Source organism: Strix aluco, chromosome 12 (genome assembly GCF_031877795.1).
Source record: "Strix aluco isolate bStrAlu1 chromosome 12, bStrAlu1.hap1, whole genome shotgun sequence".
Classification (NCBI taxonomy): Eukaryota; Metazoa; Chordata; class Aves; order Strigiformes; family Strigidae; genus Strix; species Strix aluco.
In genome coordinates, this window is record NC_133942.1 from 15,116,230 (window position 1) to 15,128,736 (window position 12,507).

At 42.4% G+C, this 12,507-nt stretch overlaps 1 protein-coding gene across 1 annotated transcript in view; it reads left to right on the top strand.

The window, feature by feature from the left end:
- ADAMTS17 (ADAM metallopeptidase with thrombospondin type 1 motif 17) overlaps positions 1-12,507 on the top strand; it is a 193,505-nt gene that overhangs the window by 75,515 nt on the left and 105,483 nt on the right. The window lies entirely within an intron of this gene.

Sequence of the window (12,507 nt, forward strand, 5' to 3'; positions counted from 1 at the left end):
GCTAAATTTTCTCTGAAGTTCAGTTGTCTATGTCAAGGATTTTAATAGTTAAATACTTTGGTAATGGTTTCATCTTTGCATGTGAAGTATTCTACTGCAGCTGAAATAGTGAACATCAGTATTTTGAAAATGCCCTTAAGCAGTATTATTTGATCAACAGAAAGAAATCATATAACTTGATCTATCAGCTCAATCACAGCTAACGAACACACTTTGAACAGTGACTGGAAAGAACAGCAAAGAACGTGATAATTCCTAGTCTGACAGAAATTTGCAGAATGAGATTACTGGGTACTTTCTGCAGGTGACTTTGAAGACTTTTTAAAGCTGCCTGTAAATATCCCACGGAGAGAAGAAAACAAAATTGACTGGAAGAGTCACCTGCATCATCTTAGTGCAGTTAATGAGTTAACCCAAAGACCAGCATCCACATTCACTGCTATCCAGGCTAAGTGTAATATGCGCACACTTATAATAGTTACGAGCTTTTGTTGCTTTCGGTTGACATCTCTCTGGTTGCACTGTGTCACAGTTAGACTGTGTAAGGTACAGAATTAGACCAGGAACAAATTTATACAGAGGCAAGGACTGTACCTATGGGATTTTCAAGTACTCCTTCTTTTAGCCTCTTTGGATGGAAGGTGGGAAATCCCACCATTGTTCCTTTAATAAGAAGTTGTGCCTAAGTTTTGTCTGCACCCTTCTGGACTCCTACAGTTTATGTGTCGTATCTTCCTTTCCGACTGTCAAAAGTGTTTGACAGCTAAGTCAGAACCAATGTACTGTGTTGAGATTCTGGCCAATCTCATTCCATGACAAATAATTATTTTATGGCAATATATTTCAAAGTTGCATGAAGGATATTTAGGTTACTACCAAAAATGACAAGATGAAAATGAATCTCCTGTTCACCCTTCAGTGACACCATGGGCAGCTGAGCCAAACCGAGGGTGGTTTCAGCAGAAATGAAGGACGTTTGGTTTTGGTTTTATTTAAATTGCGTGCCAAGATGTTAAACTGAGCCTAAACTTAATAACAAATTAACCTGTGGGTAATGTTAAGGGAAATTCAGCACTCATCTTTAGATGGGCCAAGAGCAAGAGGGAAAAATACTTGAGCTGCAGAAAATCCAGCTGTGTAAAAGAGTGAGACTGGTCTGCCCCGGTGTTTGCCAAGTTTCTCAGCAGAGCTGTCAAGCTTCCTTCTAATAATGCCTTGCAAAAAATCTACAACATAAATAGGGGATGTAATGCTTTCAGATACAGCTCTCCATCTGTGCAGAAAATAACAAACTCCATTTTCTTTTCTGAGTGCAGTTTTATAGGTAAGACCATAATGTCCTTTCTCTGCTGGTTTTCTTTCTTTCCCTCCATCTTGGAAAACTATTTCAAGAGGAGGATATGAGATGTCTAAAGGAGTTGACAGGGGGTGGCTTGGGTTCAGTACCCTGGAGGATCTGGACAGTGAGTATGTTATTATGCAGAGAATCTTCTGCTTCAGGATAGTCATAGATCCCATTGTGGGGAGGGATGGAGAACTTAAATGAAGATTGCAGGTGATGAAGGACAAATGATAAAGGACGCTGCATTTTCTAGCAGAACTGCCTCAAGAGCCACTTTACTGAAAGAGAAGAGACTAGAACAGGCTCGGGCAAGAGAGACTGGGAAGAGTCCTGAGTACCAGAGGGGTGTGAAGGGTCTGTAAGAGCCAGTCTAGGGACCTAAGGTGTCTGGGGCTGGGAAATGTAGTGCTCAGAAGGCATGTGAGCCAGGAGGCTCCAACTGAAGCAGGTTGGTTAGAAGGTTAAAGAAGCTGCTGGCAGGATTCTGCTGCCACAGGTGTTTTGGGGACACGTTCTAGGTTAGCCCATTTCACAATGAGTTGCATTTCTCTGTCACACACTGGAGCAAGCCCTCCGGCCTTTCTGTCCCCTCTTCCCTTGCTTAAGCCCAGCCATAAGCATGCACAATCAAACCCCAGTGTGCCAAATCAAAACAGAGGGAAAAAAATACCATCTCTCTCTCACCACCCAACCCGAGCATCAAAATCATCCCTCTCTACTGTCATCTACCAGTGGCCTAGTTACTTCTTTCAGAGTCTGGTCAACTTACTGGTGCTCTTCTAGCCTTCAAGTCAGCAGGAGTCTTTTCATTGACCTTACTAGGTGTCAGGCTCTTCCCTATTCTTCTGTTTTTAAACTGCAACAGGATGCTCTGAGCAGTCCTGTTTCAGCATGTCTTGTGCAAACAGAAGGATTGTTTGCAGACTTTACCTACAGACTCGTAGTTTTTAAGTGAAATGTAAGGAAACCCATTGTGGAGACGAAGAAGCTGATGTGAGATTCAGGTTTTAAAATGAAAACCAAGGAAAACTAGGTGCAAGTTTCTTAAAAAAAAAAAAAAAATCCAATCAAAACTTACATCCATACTGGCAAAAGTATAAATTTTGGAGACCCATAATTGTGAGCTTTACTGAAGGCTGATTTCCTTATGAGTGTAGAAAAGCTGAGATTTATTACTTCTTGCCCTAAGACTAACAAATGTCTGTGAAGATCACAAGACCAATTTGGCATTCACAGATAGTTTCTGATGTAGTCTTTGGAAAAAGTGAATGGATTACTAATTGATGTGTCAGATTTAGGAATCTGCCACTAATGTCATTTGGACTCACTGCAAAAAGCACTATTACGGACAGCTGCACTGTGAAAACATGGAGACATTAAATAGGTCCATTGCGGCGATACTTATAGGTCCTATAAAAGTTAATCTGCAGGTTTAACCTATAGAGTTGTTGTTGCTTGATGATGGGGTGAGTGATATAACTTTTCTCTGTTGTATTTCTATCTTCAAATCTGGAGCAGTAATTTTGGTCCGTGGACACAAAGGGAGCATCCATTTGTATTTAGATACAATTTTTTCTTACAAAGAGTCCAGGAGAAGAATTTTGCTGTTACAAAATGGTAATAGGCAGGGTAGAGACCACTGAATATGTGATGAGGCTGCAAATCATAACCTTCTTACCATACAAGACAGGATCCTCAGCAAGCCACTTCCCTTCATTCAGCATGGGCAATAGCAGATGTCTTTTAAAATAACACACTTTAATGTAACCACTGTTGGTTGGATTTTATCCAGGGATTGCTGGGTGGAGTACTGTGTTCTGACCTACACAAAAGGGAAGACACAGAGACCACAGTGGGCCCTGAAGTCTTAAAAAGTCGAAGTCCAAGGTCTTCGTATTGTAAACAGCTTAATATGCTGAATACTTTCTTATTCTCATCTTTCCTCAGACTAGCAGGGCATCTCCATCAGTATGACCTTGAAAATGCCCTACTGTTGTCATCAGGATCCTGAATGGTGCTTCCCTCCTCCTCCTCCATGAACTGCACCAGTGTGAAGCTAATCTGAGATTCATACCCCAAAGACCACCCTGAACAGCTGTGACTTTTGGGAAAATAGTGCCACTTCCCCCTCCCCTGGTTCTCTTTTTGCCTACAGCAGTGTCATTGTTACCATTTTCAAGTCATTCTCCAAAGAAAAAGGCAAATAAGCCTTTTAAACAAAAGCTGGGATTCATCCTTATATCCGTTATCCCCTAAATGAAGCGGGTGTGCTGTAGCCAGTGGTTTTTCAGGACAACAATGCCAGCTTTGTTGCCATTCCTGTTTCTTTCAACAGCCTCAGCTTTCCTGTTGTGGGATGCGGGGCAGGCTTGGGTGAGGAGGGAAGATTCCCATTCATGAGCTAGCGGAACCTGGCACTGCCTAGATGGTGAGAGAATAGCTGGAGGTGGTATGGCTGGAAGCCACACCGTGTCAGATGCCCTTAAGAAAGTGAATCAAAATCAACTGACAATAAGCAAGATGCAGTCTGTTGCCAACAGTCTGAAACCGCACGGCCTCAAACTTGAAGCTGAAACAGATGAGGACAAAAATGAGTCCAAAGGTAAAAAGCCTATAGTGCACAAACCAAACACCTCTGGAATCAGGCAGGAGAAGAGGTTAAAACCAGCAGGTTTCTGTCCAGTATGATTATTTGCTTTAGATGTTAAGTGTTGATAGATGTAGCTTGGTTAAAATTACTTTAGGGTGCATAATTATTTGTTGCATAATTAAGTATAGCCTTTGTGATGTGTCTCAAGCAATAGTGGTGTTGCAGGTAAGGGAGAAGCACTGTCTGGATGTTCCCTTTGTGGCCTGAGATTTATGCTAATAGACTTGTGAATAAGACCACCTGCCTGGTCTGTCTAGTGCAGCACCCAGCAGAGAGAGTGTCATGCAAATAGTTGTAAGGCAGAATGAAAATATTGCAGGCTGAAAGGGAATGTGCAATGAGCAGATCCAAGAGGCACAGAATAACGCCCTGTGACAATTTACTCTGGGAAAGCCAGGTCAGTGTGGTGCAGGCATACAGGCTTAATTCCTAAGAACCAAACAGGAAATTAACAGCCCCCCCTTCTCCCCCACCTTGCAATTTAGAAAGATTTGGTCATAATGCATTTTAAAAATGAAGTTTCATGTGAAAGCTGAGGACCACCACAGTGAATAGGACACAGATCTGAGCAGTCAGGTAGTGCTGCAGAGTGCACACGGTGCTGATATAAAACTGTTTTTTTTTCTTAAGCAGTCTCTTTTGTGATTCCAGTCAGAGCAGTGCCGGCAGCAATGGAGCCAGCCAGCCAAATCATGGTGGTGGTGCAAGGGGAGTGGTTCTGGAAATGATATAAAAACAGGGGGACCTTTGCTACAAATTCTCTCATTTTATTCTGGGATTATAACATTTAGGTGCAGGATGTGGGAGCTAAGAAAAAAACCAACAACCCTCTTTGTCCTTTTTTAGAGCAGTGCACCGTAGTCTAGCCTTGAACACACAGCTCTACTGATGTAGGCAGCTCAGTGTAGTTTCTATCCTGGCTGACTTTAAACATTAACTCTATTTTTCAAAAAAGCTCACATTTGAGCTTCTTTTTCTGCCCTGTGTTGCTCTTTTGACCATCTGCATTGTAATGATGGCAAATGCAAGGATTTCTTCGTAGCATTTGTAAAGAGCTAGTTTTCAGAAGGATGAGCAAAGCAACCAGTAGGATCCTTGAGTGTTATGGTGCTGACAGCGAGATCAGTCACAGAAAAGAAGGCAGACCTTGCAACTGCTGTTTGAAGTGTAGTGGAGGCATGAGTTACTCCCACATTTATCAGGCAGGTTCTGCCTGACCCGAATTTCTGTGGAACGTTTTTTTTCATTGCTATTGCAAAAGTAGACCAATTAATTGCCAGGAAGCAATCCCCAGATTACTTCTTGCCTCCCAAAAGACATTAAAACCAACATTACTAAAGTTGCAGAATCAAACATGTAGAAGTACCAAAGTCTCAGTTTCTGGATTATCTGGACAATTTTAACTCTAGTCCCTCTGTCCTGCAAGTGAGGCCAAATTTCTATGGGTGGGGTAGTATTTCAGCATGTAGTTAAAAACTCTAGCTTAACACATGCCCATAGGCATCTTATTCACTCCTGTGCATGAATGTTTTACTAGAGAGAGACCTTGCAAAGAGGTGCCCATCTTGGGCTTGTAGGGTAGTATCCATTTATGTGATGGCTCGGAGATGCAGCCTGTGGCTGGCAGGATCTGTCTGGTGACTGGATAAACCTCTCCAATGGCACTGCTGGCAGTTTGGATGTAGATTCTGTCTTGTGGTAGAGAGCTGTGGCACAGTCTCCTCTGTGCCTTTGTAAAACCCTGTGTGGCTGTTTTGACCATGTTGCAAAAGACAATGTGTTGGAACTCGCATGTCTGCATTTGTAGGGGTTGAAAATCAAGGTCAGTTGGATCCCAAGGAGGGCTGGAGCCAGAGGCAATCCCATGCAAGCTTTACTCTAGCCAGCTCAGGTACTAGTCCCTGTTGCTGCCCCAAGACTTCCTGAGTAGCTGGGTAGTTTGATTCAGGCAGTTACTGCCCCAGCTATATTCAACTAGTGCCAGCACTCTCCATTTTAAGTCTCACAGGAGTATGTCACTGTTCCAATATATTGCAGTCTCAGGATTACTGGGAGTGACTGACTGCCATGTAGACATACCCTGAGGCTGGCCAAAAATGCTGGCAACAGTCCGTACCCACCCTGGAGCTGCTAATTTTATTTTCTGCCATTTGTGTTGTAAATCTGTTGTGGAATGTCTCTCTCTGTTCCCAGGCTCCCTTTTCTTGTTCCCCTCCTCCCAGGTTTCATTCTTCTTCCACAGATAATTGCAAGCACATTTTCACAGTTAAGTTGCCCTTCTCTGTACAACTTCGAAAGGACATAATGGAACACTGCCTATTTCATTATATATGTTTGTACATTGGAATTGATATGATCTAGTCAAAGCAATTATTTAATAACATACTCTAGTTTTGAGAAAGAACGAAGTATAGCCTAATATTTCAGGAGATGCTTCTTTCACTTTTGCTAACACACTGAGGGGTCTGTTTTAGATTAAAAAAATTCTTATGTACCTAAGTAGCTTGATATTAGTAGCTTGGTAATAGCTTTTTGAAAACTGTGTACTAAATCAGTCAAAAGGAAGCAGAGATCAAAGACAGATATAGGTCTAAACATATGTAAAAAAAAAAAAAATTAGGGGAGACTTCTGCAAGCATGGATGGTTTGACCTGAGGAAGAGGTAGTGATGGAGCACCACTAAGCAGAAGGTGTGTTTGCCCAACATAATACAGAACATGATACCCAAGGAAGTTAATTTGAATCCCAGAAGTAGAATATTCCTGTTGTATTAAACTTGTCTGGGCAAGTTGTTTTTTTCAATGACAGTAGGATATCACATAGAGAAAAATTGCATAAAGAAAATTACATACAGAAATCACATAAAGAAAAAGAAGATTGGGAAGGAGAAATGGAGAGGTTCGAGTAGTATCATGTGCCAGACGCTGGATAATAGGCCTGGTTTTGGGTGGGGTTTTTGAGTTTTATGTAAAACTACAAGATATGTACAGGTATGGAACCTGCTAATCCTAGCGTGGTGGTGGGGTACCTTCCCTCTATCATGCATATCATTTCTCACCCTTGTATCTTCCAAGTTTGATAGTTTATTTATAGTGTTGGAGTGTAACCACATTGGAACTGGGCGTGGGAATGTCCACTTCCCATTGCTTTCTGGACTTGTGGCAAGGAGTAGTGTGGTTCTGGGCAAAGGTTTCTATGGTTTTACTCTACACTTTGTGAAGGATGTTTGTGTAATCCCTAGTGAAGCAATGTTCTCTTGCAGTCCCTCTAATTTCTTTGGTTTTGAGCATCTTGTACAGCTTTATTTAACATAAAACTGCACCAAACAGGAAAACAACAGTCATTTAGAAACTCCCAGACAACACCATTTTCATTTAATCAATAGCTTTATGGCTTTGCCAGCTATGTCCTTTTTTTTTGAAGGCTTATTCTGCTGAGTAAGTCAAGGCCGTGTTAAATAGCTGGGCCATAATGATTTGGCAAATCTTGCATATGCTTCCTGCTACAAGGGTTCTGGTTTCATACTTCATTGGCTTTGCTGGCAACAGCCTAGTGCACCCAGTGACCCAAAACATAGGGACAGTAAAAGTCCCCATTGTGCAACCTCTACAGTACACACCAACACAGGAAATATTAAGTTTGCAAGTACCATTTACCAAATAATAATTTGTTTTTATACAAGAGCAGCAATCTAGCGGAAATATTTACTTTTCCACTAGCAGTTGGGTTCCAATAGCCTGTAACCCATGCTGTCTGCCTGGCCTGCTGCGTTCAACAGGTTCCAGGTGAAAATGACTGCAGAGCTGGGGAAGGTGATAAATCCCAGACTGTCACTTGGAAAAGCCTTTGGTAGTAACTCAGCAGCAGCAATGCCAGTGGAAATGTTGCGTCTGAAAATGTGGTTCCCTTTACTGTTGTGTCAGTGGAAGGCTGCACTGTAGTGAAACCAAGTTGGCTGCCTCTTGGCCAACAGTTGTGTTGGGGAATAAAATTCAGAAAAAAGAGTTTACTAGACAAATGAAATAAACAGGCCTGCTTTGTTCTCACTGATCCCTTTCCATTTGCAAAACCCTCCCTACATCAGATGCTGGGCCTCTTTCCATTGCTGGATCCAAACCAGCAGGGAGTTTTGTCATCTATGTCTTTACTTGAACCCCAGTTTCCAAAAAAGAGAAGAATAACCCACAGTTTTCTCAGTTTTCTGCTGAGGTAAAACAAATCAAAGCAAAAGGAGTCTGACCATAATGGGTTGTTCTCACTTGCTTGAAAAGTTTCCTTCCCGCTGAGCTCTAACTAGCTTAGGGTATTGAGTCTTAAAAGTGAGCATTACTGTACCTTCTTTATCTGCTCCAAAGTCCACTGAGACGCTTTTGTATGCCAGATCTTATTCCCATATGAGACAGTTTGACCTTTCAGAAATTTTTGATGTCTGCCCTCTGGTAGCTGACTCTTACCTGCCAGTGAGAGTCCAAAGCCTGCCTGTCTCTTCCAGCTGCTACCGACTGGGCTCCCTTCCTACCACCCTGCTGTTTGCCAGCATCATTCTGGAGATAGCTAATGAAGTGGCGGGTTTCTAATCTAGTGTTTTAAATATTCATTTTCATTATATACATTAAAACTAGACAGGGTAAAGAAATGTTCCCTAGGAACAGTTTAGATAGTCCTTGTACTTAGGAGAAGTATCTTTCCTTCAGAGGAAAAGCACAACTTCCTTTCTTCCTCTCAAAAACACAACCACTAGGACTTTTCAGCGGGTAAATTCTTTTCTGTCTACCGCCTCTTTTATCTCAGGTAAAGCTGCTTGCTATGTAATATAGGATAGATTTAGCCTGAGAGGGCAGGATTCTTCCCTAGTATCCATCATGAGCCAGCATGGTCATCAATGGTCAATTTTTGATCAAAATGCAGATTACCTGGATTTAGTAGCTTTACAGTAATGTGGCCAACTGGCTTTTCTTACAGGAGCATTATAATAATGACTTGTCTTCTGCTTTTCTGCTTGTGTGCACAAGCATCAACTCCCATCTACTCATTTTGTCATCCTCTCCATTGGGTATATTTTTTTACTACTTTCTCCATTATTTCACTCTGTTATTGACACCTTTTCAATACTAATCCAGATACAACCCTGAGGCTCCTCTCCATTCAAAGAAAAAAAAAAAGCAACTTGTTTGTTTAGAAAAATGTAGTCATATTTTCTTTTTATACCTTGAGTACCACAATACATGCCTGCAGCTCATTCTGTAATTTTTATGGTGTTTGTTGAAGTAACCATACCAGGTTTGCGAAGTGTGTTATTGCAGGCAACACCTCTGAGTATGATGTACAGAATCACATGAGAAAAACTCCTACATGGTCTCCAGAAAGCCATCAGCAGTTAAATGACATGTATGCTGCACCTCTTATCAGCTAAAGACCCTCTAAAGAGATATCTTCTTATGAAGATAACAGATTTTTTTGTTTCTCTGTAATTTGTCTTCACATTAACATATTCAAGCCAAAATTATTCAAAGCAAGAGTATTTCTTTTCAAGTAGCTTTTTACTTTCTTCATGTGGCATTCTTAGGCAATATGAAAGCAAACTTGGCTTCATTAGCCTTGAGGTTTGCAGGCAACCAGGCACGCCCACTACCCAAAGAATTCCACTTCAGTATTGGTCTGAACATATCATTTCCAAATTGCTTTGATACCAAGCCATAATTTGCAACGTTCCTGTTTGATATCAAGTCTCTCCCTGCTGATCAAATGATTGAGACTAAGTGAGATAGCGTGCTGAGCTTTTAAAATCATTTATGAACAGCCAAGGCCAGATGGTTCTGGGATTATGAATTATTTTCCCAGCTGCACCATTATGACATATCCCAAGAGTTTAAGGAGCTGGTATATAGGAGCAGCATTACAGGAAACAAAGTTTCTGTAAGGATGGGGAGCACTCCTGAGTGATGGAAGTGGCTGTGACAAGGATACCACTGAGAATGCCATGTCCTTATAGGAAATGTCTTCAGCTGAACTACTGCAGACTGATCCATTGCTAGATTATAACTGCAACTGGTAGAATTGGATCATGCATTTCCTGTGCAACTTTTTTTCTAGACAGTTGGGGGTTTTTCTCATTCTTGAGAAAATGCAAAAGAGGGCACCCAGGTTTGTTACTGTTCACTACAGTCACCTGTCTTTTTAGTGAATCAGTGTAAGAGGGTCACATAGGATAGATTTCTTCTTGCACTGAATCTGCAAGCCCACAGTGATTGGCAGCGTAGACCAAGAAAGAAGAATAAAAGAAAGGGGCTGAAAAATACTTCGTTCTGTGAAAAGGACTTCTTGCTGTTCTGGGAGCCATAAAGCATGTATCCACTGGCTTGTCTGGGGACTTCAGAAGACTTGATGCTGGTAGAATTATATGTGTGTATATATATATATATTACAGTTACTTCACACCTCTTCGTCTTTTGATATTGGCTGTCTCCTCATTCCCACCTCCAGGAATGGAGAATTCATCTCCCAGTGTGGGGAAGGCAGCCAGCATTCCTGACTCCTACAGTGCACTTCCCAGGCTGCCCCGCTTCCCCCAGCACTCGGCAGTGGGTGGCTTCCTGATGGGATAGAGTGTGGGACATTCGTGGTTACTTGTGTTACACATATTTGCCAAATACGCTCCAATGTCTCTCACTTCCTGCATTTCTTTTAGGGTGTCTTGTGTTGCATCTCTTCATTCAGGTTTGACCCTCAGTCATTAATGTAGTTGGCTGGAGGCTTTCACAGGAGTTTTGGAAAAGTGCGCTCAAATGGTTGCATGCAAGAGCTTCCCCTTAGGTTGCTAACACTTTGAGTGACAGCCTCATCAGCCGTTCTTACTGAGCTTTTGTTTCTTCCTTAGTGGGTGGGAAATCTCACCCAGCTATCCCAGGGTTTTGTCTTTTTTCCACCCTACAATTTATATTCCTTTTTCATCTTCTGAGGAAATGCATGTCACATTTTCTGAGGTCTCATTCTCACCCACTTCAGGCAGTGCTGAAAACAAACAGCTTGTTGCCCTTCAGCATGTTACTTCTGCGATGCACCAGGGTGCTTTCTGCATGCAAGGAGCTACAGATGGAGCACAGCAACCTCTGCTCACCAGAAAAGAGAAATGAGCAGTCTCTCTGCCCACCACTGTTTCATTCATAGTCACTGTGCTCCTTCTGCCACAATTGCCTGTTTTCTGAATCCAGACTGAAGCAAGTGAGCGAGCGAGTATTTTTTATTTCCAGGAAATAGATTAAATCTTTTGGAGGGCAAGGAAACAGCTTAGTGCATACATTTTCATGGGGCCATTAACCTTTGGCCCTCGGATAACTTTATTCTTGCTTTAGGGTTACAGCTCAGCTGTGATCATGACAAATAGCCAGTGTCTCTTCATTGACAGCTTGAGAGAAGTGATTCCCAGTAAAGAGGCCCTGGCGCATGTTTTACAATGGGCGTGTTTTACAATGAGCATGTTTTACAATGTTTGATATATCTCTGTTCACCTCTTCAACAGGGATTGGACTGTTAAAGCGGTCCTTGTCTCTTACCGATGCTGTTGTGTTAGAAACCTGCTGCCTCTGTGTGTTGTGGGCATCTATCAAGGCACGTGAAAGAGTTTAGAAATGCTGAGCATCTGATTGGATGACTGTCATGGAGATGGGGTAGTGCTCTGGGGATGTGAAGCGGCCAGGAGTCTACATGCTGTGTGATGTTAAGGCCCAATAGGGCTAAAAAAGAAAGGCTGCAGTGGAAGCCATTGTATGCTCTGATCAACATGAAAGATAGTGAAATTGTTACTGTAAGCGCAAGTGTGCTGAGCTCCTGAGCCTGCTGGGAGAGTGTGAGGGCAGAGAAGGAGCATTCTGAGCTCTGGGCAGTCATTCCCATGTGATGTTGGGCAGTGCTCATGTGGTTGGATTCATTGCACAAGCCTTTCCTGCATCTCCATTGCCTGCGTAGGTTGAGGTGGGTCCCTGCTGCGTCAGCACGGTCAGACTGGACCACTATGGCCACTTTTGAGTCCTTATGCAGTGGGGGAGTGGCCATTACACACTTACCCCTGATAACTGGGAGTTGTACCTTACTTTACATCTTTAAAAGTGATCTTTCAGAGAGACAGGATTCTAAACAGGACAAGACCCCACCTGTGCTGAGAGAGTTGGTCCTGAATGGTTTACACTGTGCTGTGTAATCACAGTCCTTTCTGAGTCTGAGTGCATACTACTGCTGGAGCTACTCAGGGGGACAGCTCTTACGTTTAAAGATTTGTATTGGATACTACATGGGACTTGGAAAGGAGTGAGCATTAAGATCAGAAGGAAGAAGGGTGTTTTCCTGAGGTAACGCTACCTCTTCAGTGTGGAGTTTCCGCCAAGGTTATTTGTACATATATTGATCAACTTTAGCTTTTTCTAGGACTTTGTATTTGGTGGAGCACTCATTTTTCTGCCACAAAGTACACGACTTCCTGCAGTCTCAGAAGCTGCTGATTCTTGCCAGAAACACTGTG